This window comes from Pagrus pagrus, assembly GCF_965226575.1.
Source record: "Pagrus pagrus genome assembly, chromosome: 16".
Lineage (NCBI taxonomy): Eukaryota > Metazoa > Chordata > Actinopteri > Spariformes > Sparidae > Pagrus > Pagrus pagrus.
Window position 1 is genome coordinate 22650135 of NC_140200.1, and position 22730 is coordinate 22672864.

A 22730-nucleotide genomic window follows, 5' to 3' on the forward strand; every position below is an offset into this window, starting at 1 on the left:
CTTCAAAGAGAAAAGATGCGATTTCAACATGTTCAAGCATCCAGAATTATAACCACGTTAATGACGTTTGTAAGAAACCAAACTGTTTGTAAATCCGTCAGGGTTTCAGCGAGATAAGAGTGTTAGCGTTTGTGCAGATCACTGACTTTACCTCAGGTTCCACAGATCCAGCCAGAGAGCTAACCTGTACCAAGATGGCCGACCTGTGAGGACGTTCTAGACTCCGCCGTAAGACATCTAGCCTTTATATATATATCTATGGACCATCCCACCCCCTAGAAGGAAGAAGGAAAGCCTCATCAGATAAGGTGAGTCAAGTTCAAATAATCTATTTTTTCTCTGCTAGCTCTGTGGCTTTACTGTTTTATGTTTAAATGTTCCACCATGGCTAACGCTTCAGTAACTATGCTGTCATTGGCTCTGCTTGAACGTTAAATGGTCTGTGGTTTGAGGTGAAATTGTCTTGTTTTCCTGTACACTGAAGCTGTTGTGAATAATGTTGCTGCTCTCTACACAAACCCCAAAATTAATTTAATTGAATCACTTTGGAACTTTCCATATTTTGTGTTCCTTCTTTGGCAAGTCATCCCTTGATTGTGTGGGCCGTTTTTTAAAGCTGTTTGTCCTCAGAAGGTCTGGAACTTGGTTGTGTTAAATGTTCATCCCTTTGTTTTGAAGCTGGGCTATGTCATGTATAATTAGTTTTAATAAGTAGCCTGAACTCTTCAGGTTATTTTATCTGCCAGTTATTTTCTCGACTAATCAGTTACTTCGTTGTAGGGTTGTTCCTGCCACTGATGCTGCCTAAAATGGTGGATTTGGTAATGGGGTATGTTTGGCGAAACAACAGGATGTTTTCCAGCTGTGTTTGTGGAGACAGGCCCAGGTAAGCCAAAATGATCTTTTCCTCACCCTAACCAAGTGTGTTTTGTGCCTAAACCTAACCAGACCATGAGCACAGCGTTGCCACAAAATAAAATTGAACAACCTAGCAATCTGCTAGCCCTACCACGGGAGGTTTATTATATTTTGGTTCATCCCACATGGATTGATTTGATTTACCTTGTCTTTTAAAATGGTGATGATGTGGAAGTCTGATATGGCACAGTGCTACAGGAAAGTGGTGTTTGTAAATCCTGCTGGATCGTGGCTTCTTGCCGCAACCTATGGGTAATTCATTTCTGGGAAGACTCGGACCTTGGAGATCTCTGCTCAGCACAAACAATTTTTTTGTTCCCTTATTTTTCCTAACCCTAACCCTGATTTGTTTTTTGTGTGAACTGGATTGACCTGAATGGACTGTTAAATTGGATATTTAATTTATTTTATTGGAGTCGAGGACAACACTTGACTGGATTGTGAGGTTTAGTAGGAGTAATCAGTTGCCTTATTGTCTTTTGAGCCTTGCATTGTTTTTGCAAGCACCTCTTGCCGTAAATACACAATTTTAAATTAATTTGTATTTGCATTGTAGTGATGTTGCATTGTTGGTCAGCTTCCGTTAAATGTTTGTCTTTGGCATGTCTGCATGAGGGTTGAAGCAATGAGTTTGTGTTTTTCCTACTTTAGTCCTGTGTGCGGTTGACTACTAAACTTTTTACTGACAAACCTGGCAATGTTAGACCAAACTGGCATCCCAAGTTACGACATAAAGACATGTAAAGTTTCAACATATCAGATGTAAGGTTTCAACATATGTCGTTTGCAGAAGTGTACATTGCCAATATTTATTCTGGCAATTTGGCTGGAAATCAGCTAACATGAACATAATGTATAGATTTATATAGAAGAACTAGATACCAGATGAAAAGTGGCACCCATTCAAACCAATGAGAATTGCTTGCCCAGCACATTTGCCAAAAAAGTTTCTTTCCTGCGGCCCATTGACTATATGCAGTAGAATTTACCCCGCTGGCCCCAACCTCGAGTTCCCGCTTGGCCCATAGACTTTACATCGTCATGACGTCACAGATTTTTAAATTGCTTTTCTCAGCTTATTGAAAGTTTGACAAATATAAAACCTCCATGGACCAAAAATGCAATAGAAAGAGTCATAATCAACCTAATCTTGGAAAATGTTTTTTGCAGGGGAATTTTTTGCTGTAATACCGCATGGTCACTGGGGCAGTTGAGAAGCAAAGCTGAGCAGCATCGTCTGTGGCCTCACATGATGTCAGACCCTTTATTTTTATTTATTTTATTTTTTTTTGATAAATTTAATTCCTGCTTTCATGTTTTTCCCAAGACAAGTACCCCTGATGGCAAGACCCAATCTGTACTGGATGTGAGCCCCCATTGAGTCTCACTTGACTGAGGCTGCCATGACAGTAACAGACGAAAAGGAAGCTGAACTCTTCACTTGTGATCTCTAGAGGCTTTTTCTTGCGAAGTTACCACATCATTCAGTCATTGTAATGCTGCTCTTCTGGTAAACACTGAACCACTTGCAGTCAACATATGACTCAGTGGCTCAGTGGCCACTGGCCTTCTGGGAAATGTAGGAATGAACTAAATTAATCATTAGAAGCTTAGACAGGTTGATTGAATGTATTTACAAGCAGTGCAATACAAATGTGTGTGTGGCTGGCAGTTTGTTCATCTGTCTCTATTTGTCCAAACCTGACATGTTATTATGTGTCTTTGTATATGTGTGTGTGTGTGTGTGTGTGTGTGTGTGTTTGTGTGTTTAGTATCACACAGGTGTTCACATGGTGTTTGAATGAGTCGATATCAACACAGGTCATGTGAGCCAGCACTCTGCCTCTCTGTTGTCGGCTCATAGCCAACACTCCCACATGGTGCAGAGGGAACATGTTTATCTGCTGAGTAAATAACAGCAGAGCAGAATTTATTTCAATGTGTGAACACGCTGAACTAATAAATCAGACCATGTGTGTCCAAAAAAAGTCTCAGCAGGTACAGGTACTGTGAGACAATGGAAGTGCTTTAGGATGTGGAAGGAAGTTAATCCGTGCTGAACTGAATATACGATGACTGATTTACTCTATGAAGTCCCAGAGTCGAGTTGTAACAGTGGTAAAAGCATCAGTGCTCTCAATATAATCATAATCAGTGACACTTAACTAAGGTGAAATAATGCTAAATACATATGAACAGATCATCTACAGTTGTTCAAAGTACTTTTACCTCCAAACTGTACTCAGCTAAAGTACTTCAGTACATTTATTTACTGTAATCTTGTTGTGTGGTCATATTTAAACTGCAGTTCCCCTTTTAACGCTTCGTGTTCCTCTGAAACTTTCAGCCCTGCTGTGTTTAGCTGTTAGGTTTCTTAACGCCGTTAGCTGGTAGCTCCCTCAGCGAAACACACAACAGGACTCTGCTGCCCAACAGCTGCTAACAGCTGAATAGCTCTTCTGCCAGTTTCAACACAGATTTCATGTTCACAATGTAGCAATAAAATGGTGTAGTGATGACCTATTTTTGTAGGCCAACCCAGAAGTTAGCATCGCCCTGGTTCCCTTGACAAAAAGCAAGTTTATGATACTTACATGTTTTGTTCAGCAAGATAATCTTCACAAATGAACACTGCTTTTGTGATTTTTGTAGCATGACTTAAACGTCACCACCACTAAGTGTCTTACTACACAATTATTATACATGTTTTCTATAAACTGATCAATGTACAAGTTGTAACGTAACAGAGTTGTAACAGAGTTAGAATAGTTTATAACTAAAGTCAGCCTGTAAAGACGGACTAGTGAGTAGATGAGTCTGAGGCCTGGACTACACGAATACGGATATTTTTTTAAGCGGATATTTTCGTCCTCGTTTTAAAAAAAAACTCTGTCCACACCACAGAAATATCTCTGTCCATACGAAGAGGCAAAACGAAAACGATCGCCTCTGAAGCCTGCAATGCCATGCCCGGCCGATAGGTGGCGATTAGCAAAATGTAAAATAGCACAGAAGAAGAACGTTATGAGCATGCGCAGTCAAACGGTCCAGAAGAAGCAGTCAAACGGCGTCAGTTAGGGTAAGAAGTTATGGCGAAGAAAACGAAAATAGAATCTTTTGTGTGGACCGACGATGAAGTGGAGTTGTTGCAACAACGCTACGTTCATGTGTAGAGCTGAGATGAGACCTAAAAGTGCAAAGCACACATAGATAGCCCGGTACATGTCGGCCATTGTTATTGACAACCATTTTGCTTCAATGCGCATGTGCAAACGGCTTGTTGCTACGCGCTTGACGTCATTGCGTCAACACCAGCATCAACATCGCTACACGGATCCACTCAATCGGATATTTTTTTATTTCTCCACTTTTTTATCCGGTTAAAAATATCTCCGTTTATGTGGGTGAAATCGCAGTGTTCGTGTGGTTGAGAGGCCCAACTGGACAGAAAAATGTGTGTTTAGGAATATATCGTATTTGTGTAGTCCAGGCATCAGTGTTCACTGTGAAGATGTTTAATGTCCCCGACAACCATTGTAGTCTCATTTGGACACTTGTGAGCAACTTATCAGCAACTGATGATTTAATGATTTGGTGTATTATATGTCACTGAACAAAAACTGTAAATATCTTCAGCAGACCTTATTTCAGGCTTATAACTGAAAACCAGTTCAAAACAGACTAACAGACTTTGAGATGAGGGAACAGGATGTGCAAAAATGCTAACCAATTTCCAGGATTTAGGACTACAAACTACACCACTCCATTAGAAGGGGGAAAAATGTGTCCCCCGTTGATAGTGAGTTTAGTGTGTCCTTGTGGATTTTTAACGTGTCATATTTTTCATAGATCTTGCATTGAGTTGACAGCCAGTGATTGTAACTATTGCTGACACAGCAATGTGGAGAGAGATAACTGTAGTAATGTCATGTGAAGACGCACTCTGTTGCAGTCAGAGCTCCGTTCAGTGTCATTTACAAAATGATTAATACATACACACAAAAATCCCTTTCATCCCAGGGGCATCCCAGTGAAAGTTTTTGTGTGACCTGAACACATTTTCTATCGTCCCCTGGGCTGTCTCAGTTACATGTTGATGCTGAGTGCTGATGCATTTTTTTCTAACGTCAGCCCAGCTGCAGCTTTAGTCTTTCCGTGGAATATAAAGACAGTGGGAGATGTTAAACACGATCCATCATAATGGAGACACTAATCAATGCATGTTGGATAAAGAAGTGCAACATCTGGCATTTACTGCAACTCCTGCGTCGCTCCAAATTACTATCCTGTGCTGCTCTAACAGCTGTTTTTTTCCAGCAGGTATGAGAGCTATAAGACAATGAAGGTTTTCAGACTGAAAGGCAGATTTCCCCAGGAGATCTGTATCTGCATGAAGTCGCTCTTTAATCAGATCGTGGGAGAGACTCATGCCTTCATTCAGTCTTTATTTATAACCCACAGAGAGCAGAGACTCATTCCCAGGTGTGTCCTCCCTGAGCAGGATAAACAGAAACAAATACACAAGAAGAGCACTGAAATTCCTGAGAGTACAATCTCAGTTAAAGTCTATTAGAGTTTCACCAAACCGGTTATTTTTGGGCTAATGTTGATACTAAAATGTTCTGACAGTAGTTTTGTGTCAACAAATTAGATAATTTATGCCAAAAAAGACAAATATTTGGTTTGGAAGATGTTACTAGAATTTTGGTCTCCTGACATCAACTTGACTGATGCACCTGCTGTTTTGGCATGTGGTTGATGATTTAGCCTCTGTGGAGCTCTTCACATGACTTACACATCCTGCGCTGATTGCTACAATGATTATATGCAGATCACAATACTGATAAGTGGTGTTAAACCTGTTATGACCCATTTTTGTAACAGTGTGTCTTTTTTACATGGTGTTAACATGTGTCTGTCTCTTGTATTTAGATGAAAGTGTTACAGATTATGTTTTGCAACGATTCCGGTCCAACTTGCAAATATAGAGATGTTGAACTGTGTGATTGTGAAGCAGGGTGGACAACAGGCATGTACACATGTGGGAATGTGTCTCTTTGTTTGTCTGCTGGTATAAAGAATGGAAATCAGAGATTGGACAGGAAATAACTTTCTGATGAAGAACATATATATTTTATTTTGGATGCTAGTTTAAATCTCTGATTGCAAAGTACATTGTGTTTTGTATGTCCTTGTCTTTGAGGTTTGCTACATGTGCTGTCTTAATGTGCTTTACAGTGTATGTGTTAGTTTACCTGTTTTTAATTATATTGCTGATCGTGTCTTCTCCTTTTCTGAGTTTCACAACCTTTAGGGGAAACTTTTGCACGGCATAAGGTTTTGCAGTTAGAGAAAGTTAAGTCATGTGAATTTGACCCTGGCACTTCTTTTTTTTTTCAATAACATGGACAGTGTGACAAACAGAAGTAATAATCATGGTGTGGATAGGTGGTTGCTAGGGTTTCAGGAGTTTTATATGCACAAAACATAAACGGTTATTCCTCAAAAAGTTGAACAGATCTAGAAAAGTTGAGAATGCAATTCCTGCTACTAGGGATCTCCCAATTTAAACAATATTAAACAGAACACATAGTTTGATGATGTCGTGAAATAGCCTGGGATCATGGGAGTTGTCCTCATTGTCAACTTTTGCCTAACACCTTTCATTTATGTTAGATTCAGTCACATTCACTAATACATAGTCAGGGTTTTTCCTGGCACCAAATAGGGCAGTGATGGTAGGTGCTGCGGCCTTGGGCCACAGCGAACATTTTTTAATTTGTCATTTTAACAACATTTAAACTTCATGCCAATTAACCACAATTTCAGATACTTTAGGCTAATCAGTTCAGTAAAAAGATGGCAAAATGTGTCATAAGTATGTTTTGTTAAAGTGTGTTCTGGTGGTTCTTTAAATAGAATATAACACATAAAAATATACTAATTTACAGTTAGTGTCAAAAATGTAGAAGATAAACAGTTCACAGGATACAAATTAAGCCTTTAAACATCACAACCATCAAAATATGGATGTTAGTATGATATGACAAGACTACAGTTTTTTTCTTTGATTGATGAAGTATTTGCATAAAATATGATGTCCTCAGACATTTTGTTTTGTCTTACCAACAGTCCAAAATTGAAAGATATTCAGTTTACAACAATGTAAAACAGATGAGCTACAAATCTTTATATTTAAGCAGCTTGAACAAGACAATATTTGGCATTTTTTGCAAATAAATTACATGGAATATTAATAACAGTATGGTAATTGATGGGGATTTACTAATTATAGATGTACAAATTCTTTCAGCGCTAGTTTTGTCATCTATGCGGCACCAAAACTGTAGGAGGACAAGATAATAGCATCAGTAAGTTCTGTTGTTCTTTCAAATAAAGTGAAGTAAAGGGCCATGGCAGGTCCATGCTGCAGCTGGAGTATCAGGAGGTTTTGAGGTGTTGCCCCCTGTCAGACTGCTGCTCTGGACTCTGTCGAATCCCTCTGTAGGGACTCAGCAGCCGGCTTCTCCTGGGAGGTCGGCTGTTTGCCTTTTGGCAGCGAGACCAGGAGAGGAAATGGGGATGATAGGGAGCCACACTGTTGTTGTTTTCACTCACACTATGCATGGCAACTAAATGTACACAAGACACTGACAGAGTGGACTCCAGGGCAAAGAATACGACGTAATAAAACTCTTCTTCCAGCATTGAAACTTTAGATTCTGATGGACTTCAAACTGTTGAACATACGAGCCAGCACATCCTCATCATCTGAGATAATCGCTCACTGGATGGAGTTATAAGTTATAAGTTTGTCACCAGTGAGTCATCAATAATAGCTGGCGAATGGTAGGGAATAAGTCAATTAATCACCTGAATAACTGCTCTGAAATGTGTAACGGCACACAAGAGGAGCCATCAAGAGGGGTCATCAGGCAGCAACATAAGTGAAAACGGCATTGACTCAAATCATGTTCAAAAGGTCTGGAAATGGATACAAGGGTTTTTACTAGTTCAACTTCAATACTCCTTTAAAAAAGACAGAATTAAAGAAAAGCAGTAGAGTTCACCAAATTTACTAAAGGTAAAACCTGTCTGTTAAAAATTGCTGCTTTTCTCTGTTTACCAAAATCTACAAAAACCTCAGAATTGATTAAACTGAACTGCAGCTCTTCTGTGGCTGCAGGGTGAGATAACAAGTTGGACTGAAACCAAAGACATGCGCTGCTATGATGTAACTCCGCCTTCACACAAACCCACACACTCACTCTGACATTCAGACCTGAACCACACCGGGAATACATGTTGAAAGTCTGACCCAAACTGGCCTCCCACCGCTGACCCACTTCTCACAGCATGAACACATGACTTGTACAACACAGAGGTTTTATAGTCTGTGACTCTGGGAACTAGCATGACTAACATGACTCGGCTTTTCACAGTTTGGACTCATGAACTCAAACTACTAAAATCAGCAGAAATGTCAGGATTTGCCGCAAGCTGAGATCATTAAACATTCTGTTGTAGCTTTGGAGAAAGTTCAAGTCCTTTTCTTCCTGGTCATGCATTTCATCATTTTTGCTTTTCTGCTGTCAGAGTGCCTCTTATGGGCTTCAACTAACCATTATTGTCATCATCCATTAGTTGATTCATCTCTCTAAAATGATTTAAAAAAGAAAATGGTAAAAATATCTTGTTTTGTCCAACAGTCCAAAGGTCAAAGATGCGTTGTTTAAAATGATATGGAACCGGCTATCATTACAGTTCTGCTCCTCTCACTGACAATTTGTCACCAACCCTGCAGCTTTAACTCTTTGTAATATAAAACTGTTGCGATCCAGCTGATCTTCTGTCTAAAATGTCATTCTTGAGGATTAATGTCCCTGTCTGATCATACTCGTGCTGCTCACACTTTATGAGTTTTTCCAGGAACCAGCTGCCAGTGGCTGTAAAGTCAGAGAGGAGAGCTAACCAGGCGTCCTCACTGTGTTTTTTATTTTTTATTTTGGAGGGGTGATTCACTAATGATTTTTGGACTCTTGAAAGGTGTTTTCCACTGCTCATTAGTCAGAAGAGCAAAGGTCTCTTAGTTTGTCATGGTCAACATGTATCTTGGCTGCAGGATAACAGTGTACTGACAGCTTGTTGAGTTTACCTCTGACTCTGAATAGTTGGTTTATTCAATATAAACCATAAGGATAGTCTCATACGGGATATTTGGATATCTGGTAGATTATGCAATGAGTCTGTACATACATAGTTTATTTTGTCTCCATTTGTGGAGCTACATATTGTCGTGTTTCTGCACTGCATTTCCCAGAGAAAACAATAACTATTTAAACCCATAAATCTACAAATCCCTTTTTAAAAAAAGTCAATTTCACAGAGCTCAAACATGACCAATGCACAACAGTCAAATATCCAAAGATATTTATTTTACTAACATTTAATAATGTCTACAGAAGCCCTAAAGGGCCATGCATTCATACATTTTATTTCCTCTGTTTTCCCGTGATAATGAGTTAATTTAGTTTTCTCGAGATCTCGAGTTATTATTTCGAAATAATGACTGCCGTTTTCCCGAGATAACGGGATCATTTTCTCGAGATCTCAAGATAACGAAACTTTGTTTTCCCGAGATAACGATATAATTAATTGAGATCTTGAGAAATCAAAACGATAGTGTAGGATATTAAATCATTGCAGGAAACATCATTCAGTGTAGCAATTTCAGAGGAGCAGGAGTATATCGATCACCGCGTCGCATATCTTTTCAATCAAGGCCTGACACAGGCTGAAATAGCATTACGCCTTGCTATTACAGATCATATACACATAAGTGTGCGTAATCTAAAAAGACGGTTAGCAAGGCTTCAGCTATATCGGTGGCGCAATCTTAGTGAGCCTGATGTTGTAGTTAGCTACATAGCTGACCAGCTACGAGGTCCCGGGCGTCTCCATAATCTCAGGCCTATCATATCACAGTCGTTATCTCAAGATCTCGAATTAATTATATCGTTGTCTCGGGGAAAACAAAGTTTCGTTATCTTGAGATCTCGAGAAAATCTCAGGAAAAAGCACTTGTTATTTCGAGGTATTAACTTGAGATCTCGAGAAAACAAATGAAATTAACTCATTATCACAGGAAAACAGAGGAAATAAAATGTATGAATGCATGGCCCTTTAGGGCTTCTGTAAATGTCAAATAAGCACAGCTGATTTCCAAACTGGCGTAGCTGGATCCAGAGAGTTTTTAACAGTTTTGCTTGAAAAATGACTGAAACAATCCGCTATTAAACTTCAATCAACTAATTGATTAATCCACTTAATTTACCAAATATCTTTGGTGCTTTGGACTGTTGTTCAAAATTTGGAGATTTCACTTTGGGCTCTGAGAAGTTGTGAACGGTAAAAAATAACGTTTTTTTCTGGCAGTTTTATTACTTCAGACAATAATTTTCTGTGTTAGTGATATTTGAAATGTTTAGTAGTTGTAGCTCTAAGTTATAAGTTTGCTTTAGCCATCCAAACATAGTAGTATGACATTTTCATTGTCTCTTAAGTGGTGAGGAAACTTTTTTAAAAACAAAAATCCACATAGGTTTTCTGTAAGGCACAAGTTGACATGAATGTGTATAAAAGCAAGTAAATGGAAATTACCATTAGCGTTACAATGTTAAAGTTAGTATCTTCTTTAATACCACTAACTGGAAGGGATTAATCCTCTGGTGAGCATAAAGAGCTGTACCAAAATTCATGTCCATCCTTTCCAGGGCTGCAACAAATGATCATTTTCATTGTTGATAATCTGTTGATTATTTTCTCAATAAAATGATTAATTGCTCTGTCTTTAAATTGCCATAAAATGGTTTTTATGGTTTCTTATTTTGTTCGATATGCAGTTTACTGTCATAGAAGAGGAAAGAAACCGGAAAATATTCACATTTCAGAAGCTGGAACCAGAGAATTTTGACCTTTTTTCTTAAAAAATTACTGACTGTGATTAAGTGATTATCGAAATAGTTGCCACTTTAAAAGTTGACAGTTAATCCATTAAACAGTTGTTGCAGCTTGAGTCTATTTACTAGTTTTTGAGGTATTGTAACAAACATGAATCCCTCCTCCTGGCTTTAATGCCACTGTAAATAACTTTCTGTAGGTTGTAAAAATGTATTTGTGTTGACCTTATGTTTAGTAGCTGAGTTGTAGTTCTTCATGGTTTGTTAAAAGCTGTTTTCCCCTCAGTAAATCTGTCCTGATGCAATAACACAAATCCATTAACTCAACTTTCCAAAGGTGACTTCATTGCAGCAGGAGATCTCAATCTGCCAGTGCTCTTTATGGAAAGTAAAACATTTGACTGAGAAAAAAGCATTAATGTAATCACTTTAACCACCTTTTATTGGGGAATAAACTGCAGACGTGTTTACCTGCAGTTTGTCAAGTCCATTTGCAGTCTGAGTGTTGTGAGCAGCCAGGAATGTGAGGCGTCTGTCAGCCTTCCCTCAGATTATGACTGGGGGGGGGGGGGGGCTGTAAATGATAATGGACAAAATACACAGCCATTTAATAGTCCCTGTTTGTTTAATATCAACATTTATTGGAGCTGCTGTATAATCCTATATGAGCTGTAAACTAAAACTCATAAACATAACTGCAGGAGGAGAAGCCAGCTGTTTACCTCAAATACCCTGAAACCAGGAGGAGGTTTGTGCCCAGGGGCTGAGAGGTGGAGCTGCAGGAGACTGTGACGTCCTCTACAAAACAATATTCAATACATGACACCCTCGTACTATTGTCCTTAAATGCACCTTTAATCTGTAATGAGTGCAGTGCTCAGTTGCTCCCCTCTGGAACTGAAAAGATGTGACTTATCCAACATTCATTTTTTAGTTTTTTCTTTTTTCGGCACTCAGGCCCTAATGATATAATGTCCAACACTTTCACAGGATTCTCTGTGTCTTAAATGCCATCAATTAGCTTACATTAAAGAGGTTGGCTACAAAAAACAATATTTAAAGCCCCCTTTGCGGCATTATTTTGTTGGAAAATGTCCTGAAATCAAGCTAAATGATGGCCCTGTAAATTCAGATGGAGTATGATTGGCTGGCTGTGTTTCTGTCATTCACTAAATCGATCTGAAAGTGATCCCTAGGATATCGTTCGCCTCTGTTTTCATTATTATAGTTGTGGTGTGGACTCCATCCAGTTAAGTAAGAAAGATTTTTAAAATGATCTATTTGTAGTTATTGTTATAGTTGTTCTTGGCGTGGACGACCTTCTAGTCCTGATGATGGCTCATCTGTCCATTCCTGGTGTCATTATGTTGGAGTACTTATGTTACCTGTGAGGAGGCTTTGCCTTCAAGTCTAAAGTCAGTGAGTACATGAAAGACGAGAAACATAATTTGCTGCAAGATGGAAAGTGATAGATTAATATCTGTGGCTTTTTTATGTCGGTAAACTGCCCAGAAATGGGTTCACACTGTTTACCTGCATATACAGCACACATCACTACACTCTGAACCTGAGTCAGGTTGGTGTTTCAATGCCAACACATTTAAAGAGTCTCTGTGCAGCAGCTAGATTCTTCAGGACACAAACATTTTCAAAGAGAGGAGAGGAGCGAACATGTGGCCATCATTAGAGGATTTTTGATTCCTTCAGTCGACTCCCGGGGATGGAAAAATTGTTTGTTGAACAGTGAAAGTTCAAATCTGGAGACGGAGACATTCTGTTCATAATAGGATAAAATGATCAATAACTGATAATAACAACTTTCATGTGATAATTTTGGACAAAAGAATATTTGATGTCCCAGTTTTGCTTCCTTGGTCAACAGAAGCTCATTCTGTACTTTAACTATTAAACTTTAGAGATATGTTTCTTCCCCGGAGTCTCTGTGCTCTCTCATCTGGCAGGTTCCCATGGATGGTGGTTGGCCCTGCTGCTGTGGTCCTCCTTGACTTTTACCATCATCATTATTATGATTATTACTATTATGATGATTATAATACTTTTAGCATTATTACTATTACATTTAAATTGGTAAAGCTGTAATTACTGCTGTGGCTATTGCATTTTTCCAGCCAGGTGAGACAAAAGATTTTAGATGAATAATGCCGTAAGTGTTGTAATGAAGTGACTCAAAGACATGTCAAATATAAACTCTCCTAAATCACTCAGACACCGTCCAAGTCTCTGCGCAAGTTCCCTCCAAGATGAAAACATTCCCAGTACTTCATCACGGTGAAATGAGGAGGAAGATTAGTTTTGTAATGTTTGGGTTGCTTTGTGTTTTTCTTTTTGAACATTTTTGCTCGTTCATGTGCTCAAAACAACACATCCTCATACCTAAATGACTGAATAGATGAATTGCCAGTGAGTGCCAAAATGACATTACTCAAACAGCATGACCATTGCAGCGTACTAGCGGCAGGCAAACCGGACCTTTTGTCGTATACTCGCAGTTAGATTATGGAAAAGATTATTGTCTGGGTTTTAAAAAGTGCATTACTTATGTTGCTTAACTTCCATACATCATGTTAAACAGTATGTTAAATACATTACTAAGATAAAACAACTTGAAAGTGAAAGTCTTTTGATACAAACAAAAGATACACTTGCATATTTTGAAGGTTGCACATGCAATGTAAAGATTCCAGACAGTGTTGTACACAGTAGTCTTGACTTTTCTTTGTCCTCTTTCAGTCTTTGATTTGTTTTTTAGCTGTTTTTAGCTTGTATGCAATATTTCATACCTGTGAAAATCATACCAGATTCAGGTTGTGGCAGTATAAGACATTGTCTAATTTTACTTCAAACTTATGTTTTTATAGTTTTCATTTAGCTATCATATATTTCCTATCCATATTGGCAGCTGAACGACCCAGTTGACCAGGGCAGTTTTAAAAATGTGACTGATTTCAGCTTTTTACCCTCAAATCTTGCTCTGTGGTGTGGACAGAGCTTTATAGTCTTTTCATTTTTAAATCAGGAGTTAATTTTAGACAGTCAAAGCAATTGGATGTTCTTGAAGTTAATCAATTGAAAGTCTCTATTCATTAATTTGATTGAAAAATGTTTCTTTGGCCTGCCTGTTGAAAATGAATACTGTGTGTCTGTGATGAAGCCAGGGATTAATGAAGTCCATCTTCTTCCTCTCAGACTGAAGACAAACTCAGTCAGACCCCTGCTGTTTGCTCTGATGCCACATTTTCCACGGGCATCAAGTCAGAGATGATTAGTTCAGGCTGCTTCACACCTGGTTCTGCTTCCAGTCTACCAAATATTCCAAACACAGGAAAAGTGTATTTTGAAACTATAATTTAATATATTACATCCATTACGTGAGGAACTTCCTGAGGGGGGAAATATGGAGGTGAACATCTAATTAAATGGTAATATTCACTTTCCATTTCATAGTTTTCAGTTTGGTTCATCGGATTAAAAAAGATTTGTTTCAAAGATAATTTTAAAAGATGAAAAATTCATGGATTATTCATACCGTGGTTTGTGACTTTTCCAACACTACTTTTTTGTTGTGTCTTTTGAACTAAAACCTCTCAGATGATTTCCAGATTTACCAACAGGCATCTCTGTGGAACCTATTTCAGTGCAGATAAATCTTTCAGAAGGGGATCAGGCTCAGCTGAGGTCATGATATCCTCAGCAGTCATAGATGTGTTCGTCATCTTCACTGAACCGCCAGAAAACGCTGCAGCTATTTCAAAGTTAATAACCCAAGAAATCATAGAATGAAAATAGTTGTTTACTCAACTCAACTAAATTTTGTCATATTGCTCTGGATTAGATTGTAAAGTTTTCCTAATATTTTAAGAGGAACAAAATACTCCCGGGTTTATCCTTACAAATGTATGTAAGCCAGCTCTTAAAATGACAATGATGAAATTGTGTGTGTTCAGGCTTTACAAGCTTTAAGTTCAGTTAAAGCACAGAAATGTTAAAGGCTGGAGTTACATTCTTATTTTCAGCAGGAACTGAAGTTAGTAAGATTGTTGTTATTCAACTCAACTGAACTTTATATGTAGCACCTTTCATACAAACTTGCAGAAGTGGCAGATTTGAAAGAACATAAAGCAAAATGAACAATAACACATAAAAATAGGCAGCAATAAAAATGACGGCCAAAAATAAAATATTCATTAAATAAAAGTTAATAGAATGCACACAAGGGAATAATATAATGTAAAAAAACAAAAAAAACAATAAAAGGCTATTGGATTACACCAAAGTAAGAGCCATATAAAAACAATAGCTGTTTAATTTCCTTGAGTTTGCCAGTCTTATATCCAGAAACAAAAGACACTTCTTCTCAATCCTCTGCTACTCATTGAACGAGTCTCCATTAACAAATCTCATGAAAAGATCGAAACCAACAACATGTCAGTCCGTCTCCCAATACTTTCTGATTTCCTGTCTGTGTCTTTGAAGTCAAAGTCGATTTGTTTGTCCAGATGACATGAATCCTTAAAAACGCCCAGAAATGCAAAGTTTCAAAGAACAATTTACTTCTATAGCTGCTCCATGTAGTTTTTTTTATCAAACAACACAACTAAATACTGCAGTTGTTGGTAATCATTTTCAGTCATGGATTCATCCATATCTGGACGGTATGTGTGATTAAGTCAGAAATAAACTACAGTGTGTGTTCATGGTAATGAAGGAACATGTCAGCCAGTGCACCAGTGTGGCTCATTGATGTGTTTTTAAAAGTTCACAGAGGAAGAAGAGATATCAGGCTGTGATCCACACACGATACTTGTTGAGAAGAAAAGATTTATTCTGAAACATGTAACCTTGTGGATATGGAGCTAATTTACATCAATTGTAAGTCATTTACTAAGTCATTTGTAATCCTAGTTTTAAGATAAATGAAGTTAAAGTCCAATATTTCCACGTAAAATATGTGAAGTTGAAGTATAACAAAGAAAAAAAAGGAGATATTTAAAGTACAAAAAACAGAAATAATGATCTGTAAAGTCCAGCCAGCCTGGAGAGATTTGTGTTGAGTCTATAAATTTATACGTGTGATGAAAGTGCCTTTAAATAAGTTCATATGATTTGCTCTCTACGATGTCGGTCTGTGTTGTTTCAAACACACAAATTCAGCTCCTCGGCGTCTCTGCAGCCAAATCAGAATAAAACTTATAATAACCTCATTTTCTGCTTCATCATCACTTACCGTGTCATATACAAACATGTGAGCCAGACAGAAAAACGCAAACTGTGTTTAAAGCAGACCGTGATAGTAAATGATGCCTTGTTATCAGATTTGGAGGAGCTCACGGTTTAGTTTCAAAATAAATCTGAACATTGAGCTGAACTTTTCAATTTCCTCTGGAGATCATCTGACTTTGCTTTGGACGAGCCGCAGCTGCTGATTCGCCTCATTTAGTGAAAGTTCATTAAGGATTATCAGGCGTCGGAGTGCAGAATGCCAGGAGACATTTACTTTGGGTCAGGCCTCAGGCAGTTTTATTGCACTGATAAATTAGCAGAGATCAGCAGCCATTACTCTGACAAATAACACAGGACATACATGTGTGGAAAATTATCTAACGTTGGAAGAATTACGTGGATTTATTGGAAGGATTAAACACTGGAATGATCTTAAATCAACTTTTTTGACATTAACTTATTTCATTCAGCAACGACTGTGATCAAATACTAAACTTAAACACAGAATCTCACTTTAACATCACAGATTTGAGCCCAAACTTACATTTTTGGATTACTGCTGCACATGTTTGCAGTTTAGTGACATGGAAGCTTTATTATTCAATAACTGGATGACATGAAGTACAAAGTGTGAAGTAATTCTTGAAGCTGAACAGACTTTGGCCTGATCATTTCGTCAGCGCGTCATGCTGTCCACACTTCTAAACACAGTTCAATGCCAGCTGATGAAGTCAAATGTTAAGTGTGTGTGTGTGTGGTGTGATGATGATGAGCAGCAGATCAGAGAGCAGGATGAAGTCACAGTTAAAATCAATTTAACTTCAATTTTCTATCTGTCTGTCTGTCTAACTTAATTTGATTGTACCAAGTACCTTTCTTTCTTTCTTTCCTTCTTTCTTTCTTTCTTTCTTTCTTTCTTTTTCTGTGTTTGAATGCTCAAAAATAAAGTTTTAAAATGGCATAGTGGACTGACATGTCCAGGAAAACAGTGACGGCACAGCAGTGATTTGTGATCAGTTCAGTTTATGGAAACTCTTTTTTTTGTTCTTCTTGATGAGTTTTCATGATATTCCAGTGACACTGACGACATCTCCCACTAACTGCAGAGTCAGCATCTGTGTGAGAGCTGTGGGCTGCTGCCACAACACACACAGTGTATTTCACAACGTTTATTTATTCATGTCTTAACATTGAGTGCTGATAACTCTCTGCGGACTGATCGAAGATACTTTAAAACCACTACAGAGGGTAACTAACTAGCAATATGGTAAGTTATTTTTGTGGATGATATATATATATATATATATATATATATATATATAAAAGCAAAATGTTGTTAACGTCTGATGGCAAGTGATGGAGGCCGGCATAATGGTCTGGCCTGTGCTTGCAGCCAAGTGTCTTTAAGGATGTTTCTAACTGAGCTACCCAACTGTAACTGTAGATTAAAAACATCTTTAAAATTTTGCTTATCTTCCAATTTTTTACTATCACGATACCTGTCAATTTGATTCAGAGTCTCAATTCAAAACTGATTCTGGATTGAATGAATATAAAAGGGGGCACTATTTCCAGGCTTTTGCTCCAGTACACAGCGTGCCACACCATTCATTAGTGTCCGTCGCCCACTGAAAACAATAAAAAAACTTAGAAGATTTAATAAATGATGCACAGCTTTTTTATTTAAAAAAAGTCATCATCACATCATCAGTTTTACCAAAACTTTCAATGCTTAGGTTCAATAAATACACTGTTGCAGTAAACAGTATAGTCTATTTAATAACTCAAAAGGGACACTATGACCTTCGATGTCAGAAGGTTCAGACTGTGCCATTGTACAGATTAGAAGACTTGGGGAGCGTCTCAATTTCGGTTGTTTGTGACTGGATTTAGGTGCCAGAGCAACAGACAATATTACTCTTCCTCACATTATTCGAATAAGTTGAGAATGTTTGAAGTGTTTTTGTCAAACAAAAACTATGTAGCCACTGTGTAGAGTTTTGCCTCCTGGCCAGTACTTTTAGTCGTAGGTCAGTTTATTTAATTTAAGAAAACACAGACTGATCAGAGAGTTGTTTTTCTTCTCATTTTCATCTTGACACATTTTGACATGTTGCCCAGACGACTTTGTGTTCTCTCATCCCTTCCAACGATTTACCTCTGTAATGCTCTGTGCAGATGGCAGCAATGAGAACAGTGATTTAAAATGGATCTGGATCAGTGAACCAGCCCAGCAGAAATGCGAGATGATGTGTTTTTATCAACATCATGTCTGTATCTGCATATGTGTCGGCTGATAAGTAACAAGGAAAGTGTGGACAGACATTTTTTGAGCCTTGTTTTTGCACACAATACAACAATATAAAACCAGATGTAGAAACAGATGTGACAGAGGAGAACAAGAGGTCACAGGCTCAAACGTCAGACCTCCCCTGCACTCCACTCAGAGTTTGAAGTAATTTAGAAAATGTGTGCGCGATGAAAGTTTGATTCACTGACATGAAAAAGACAAAAGTGTCTCCATTTTTTCAACAATTCTTTGTTCTGGTGTGTAATGCACTACAGCCACACACAAAGTTTAGTCTTGTCAGCTCATTATACTGGTCTGCATTACAACATGTCTTCTCCAGTCTGACTTCAGTAATATGTGACTAACTCTAAATCACAGGGTCAGTTAGATAATGATGTGTAAGTGGAACGTAACATTAACATGGAGCCAAGAGTCGAATCTGTAAAACAAGAAGGAGGAAACTGAAGGCAAAGTGACGTCCACTCTGCAGTTTCATCTGACAGATATAAGCTAGTGGCTGGCAGATTTGCTCCACTCACCAGCCAAAAAAAATGTTAATGTGGTCAGTAGCTGGTAAAACTTGCCATTTGGACAAAATGGTTAATTTTTCACCGTGCATGCCATCGATACAGAGCTGCTCCGGAGGCAGAAATGATCCTTGAGTTAAACCTCAGTGGGTGAAGCCATACCCTGTTCCAATAGATTTAGTATGTCCCATTAGGAAGTATGTCAAGTGCAAGTGCAGTGCTAAAAATCCCAGGATGTTCTACTGCATCCGGTCGTAATTGGCTTTATGCAAGCCAGCGTGCCTTCCTGGCTATTCTGATCCACAATCCTCTGTGCAGCAGGAAAATACATCACGGTGTGTCGCACAAATATAAACAAAGCCGAGAGAGCACAAACATTTGACAGAATGACAGACACCGCAATGACTGATGAAAGCACGTTTAAGTACTACGTTCTTTGTACTCTAAAATTTCCTGCCAAGGCTGCGACGGGTATAGAACGAAGAAGCTCAAAGTCCCAGGCGTACTGTCATGACGAAGTAGCATGTCCCAATTGTATACATGCTGCATGGAACAGTATGTACTTTGTAAGGGCAGCTTCAGTATGTACTAATGGAAAGTAAAAATATGTGGTTTGAAACACACCCATAGATTCACACAATTATTAAAACTTTGGTTCCTCAACTCCGTTAAATCAGCCAATGAGATCAGCTCTGCGTGTAATAAATACTCTTACACTGATCTCCAACCTGTGCTGTCCTGCCGTGTCTCTCTCTAACTCTTCTATGGTGTTTGTCAGTGCTGAAAGAAAAGAAATTCCTTTCATAAATATTGTAGTTGAGGACTGGAGTGATACTGGTTCAGTTTGTGAACAGTGGTGGCTGGTGGGACACCTCAAACTGAGCAAACGAACGCAGTCGCCAGACTTTCCATGAGGTCATCTCTGGCCAGCCAACCTCTCAGAGTTTATAGTTCTGCTAAGAGCCTCAGAAACCGAGCTGGAGGATGAGTTTTTATTGCACTTAACATCGACATATAAACACTGGTCTGCTCTGCGCTGAAAACGAACACAGTAAGGTGTCGTTAAACGAATCTGGACCGACTGGACTGTATAAAAATTTAACTTCATGAGTTCCAGATAATTTGAGCTCCTTCTGTGCAGCTGAAGTCAGAGTGAAACTCTGCGTCAGTGTTGTTGTTAAGCCTCAGTGCTCCATTAATCAAAGAGTTCCTTGTTGACAAATGAGGCGTCACTCCAAAGAGTTTGATTATTTTCACCAAATGTGAGAAGAAGGCACGCGAGCTGAGAACCTACAGGCCTGCAGCAGCAAAAACTCCTAATAAAAAGGTTTCAGGGTCTGTTAGTCTGACAAAACAAGCAATTTGAAGAAGTCGCATCCAATTTTAGGAAGCTGTGATTGACTTTTTCTCAATTTTGTACAGTTTTATGGGGGAAACACTAGAGAAAATAATCTGATGATTGTCAATAATAAATGTAAGTTCAGGCCAGGGTTCGACAATAACGCTTTTTGAGGCACTTGTCCAGGCACAAAAGTCACTTATCCAGGTAAAAATGACCATCATTTACTCCAAAGAGTGTCAACATATAAATGATTCAATATATGACATTTTTTTTATGTATTAATAAGCAAACAGATGGTGAAGACAGTTTCACTTGTGAATCCAGATTTATGCATCTGGCCCAAGGTCAGCTCCCTCGGCACACAGAGAGAACCCATGGTCTAGCCTACTCACATTATTTTGTCCATGACACAATGGACAGAAATGACTGTTGTGTTGAGGTAATGCCAAACTTGGCTACCAAGCTAGCTCTCCCCTCTCCAGTTAGCTTTGGTTGTATCCTAGCTTATCTCGAGATGTACTGTATCTGTGGGTCAGTGTGACAGTTCTCTAGGTTGGTGCTTAGATAACATTATCGTTATCTAGTGAATTTTGAAGACTTTTAACTCGCCTCAGTGTTGAGCTCTGTAGTTGTTGAGTTCACTTACAACAGCTGCATCTACCTCTTCCACACTTTACTAGTACAGTTTGTACTTGACTTGTTTTTCCTAATCCCTCCTAAACCTCTAAGAGGACAATATCTCTGTCACCAACTGGGACGAACCCCCAACAGTGAGCAGAGGGATTTCATAACCTGGAAATCAGACTGAATTGTGTTTCACTCATCATAATGAAATATGTACAAGCCAGGTACAGAACCTGTAACTGTTGGAGATACAGGATGCTGGTCCAACAAATACTGTTAGAAACAAATAATAATAATAACAATTGAAAAATTAGTTTTGAGGTATAAGTACTTTAGATAAATCCGGAAAGAAGGCGCTGTTGTCCTACAACAAACTGAGCCGAAGCCGAAGTTTCTGCTGATCGCAGATGGTGAAAGAAAAAAACAAACTTTTCAACATGTTTATCCTCTTTAATAAAGTCAAGAGGAAATCCTTGAAGCAAAGAAGCAAAGACCCTGTTTGAAAACGGAAACAACAGGTTTTATGGGAAATGTGTTGTCAATTTGTAGAATCATGAGCCCAACGGTACTTCTGGTGTTAGGCGGAGGCTACCAGTGGATTCATATTGATCATACATGAAGATGAAATGGTAAATGAAAGTGCTCCGAGTGTCCCTCCCTTTGCTCCTTGTAGCGTCTCTGATCAAATTTCCTCCCGGCAGGATCGGGGAAATGTGCGTGCAGTTTACAGTTTATTCCTAATGACCTTCAGTCTGAAAAAGACAGAAAAAACATATCCCAGAACATTTCCTCATGCTCAGATATGTTTTGAATTTTGCCACCATCACAGATCGTATCTCCGTCTGTATTCTTTTGCAAGGTCGAGAGAGGAACTTCAAAGCAGCTGATAAGCTCGACCCTTCGAGGGAACAAGGCTGTTCCGCCCTCCTCATCCCGTTCCAATTAGAGCACAGGAGGTTTCTGATTAAAAACACCAGATACGACATTTTTCGACTTCACTCGTTTTCCTTTTTTCAGATACTTCAGTGCGCCGTGGTCGCTGCTCTGTTTTCTGACACAACAACTGAGGAAATATGTAAAACCTCTTGTTTAGTCTTGACTCAACAGACCCTCTCATCGATTATCATCATTGAGAAAACCGTTGTGCCTTTGCTTGCTGTCCTACTGTAAATCCTGATTATTTTCAGGATTATTCAGTTAACTGATGAGCCATTTAGTCAGTAGAATATCAAACAACTGGGAAAAATGTCCATCACCCAAAATGACTGATTACTTCCAAATTCTCAAACCCAAAGACTCTTCATGTACTGTCATAAATGACAAAGAAGAGCAGCAAATCCTCACATTTGATTTTTGCCATTTTTTCTTGAAAAATGACTGAAACAATTAATTGATTATCAGAACAGATGACTCTTTCTTTTTGATTGAACAATCAATTATTTAACTAGTCGGTGCAGATTTGATTGACTGATTTAGTCAATAAATCGTCAGCAAACGGTTACAATGGCTGTTAAAACGTCCCAAAGTGATGTCTTTATATTACCTGTGTTATCTAACCAACAGTCCAAACAAAAAATATTTTATTTTCTATCATATATGATAAAAATCCATGTGTGAAAAGCTTAAGCAAACACATTTCTGTTATTTATTCTTAAAAAAATACTCATCGATTATCAAAATACTTGCAGGTTAATCTTCCAATCATGTTCTGCCATGTTTTAACTCTCTGGATGCTTTTTCAACCATCTTTCAACAGGTAATCTTGAGTACCTGAGTGGATAAAATCAGTTATAGGAGGATTGTTGGAGAAGTGTAGAACCAGTAAGAAG

General features: G+C 38.4%; 1 long non-coding RNA gene across 1 annotated transcript in view; it reads left to right on the forward strand.

The window, feature by feature from the left end:
- Positions 1–257: 257 nt before the first annotated feature.
- Positions 258–22730, forward strand: part of LOC311271898 — a 29267-nt gene continuing 6794 nt past the window's right edge. The window contains exons 1-2 of the long non-coding RNA XR_014624496.1: positions 258–308; positions 781–886. This is a non-coding gene — a long non-coding RNA (uncharacterized lncRNA). The remainder of the gene's footprint in view (positions 309–780; positions 887–22730) is intronic.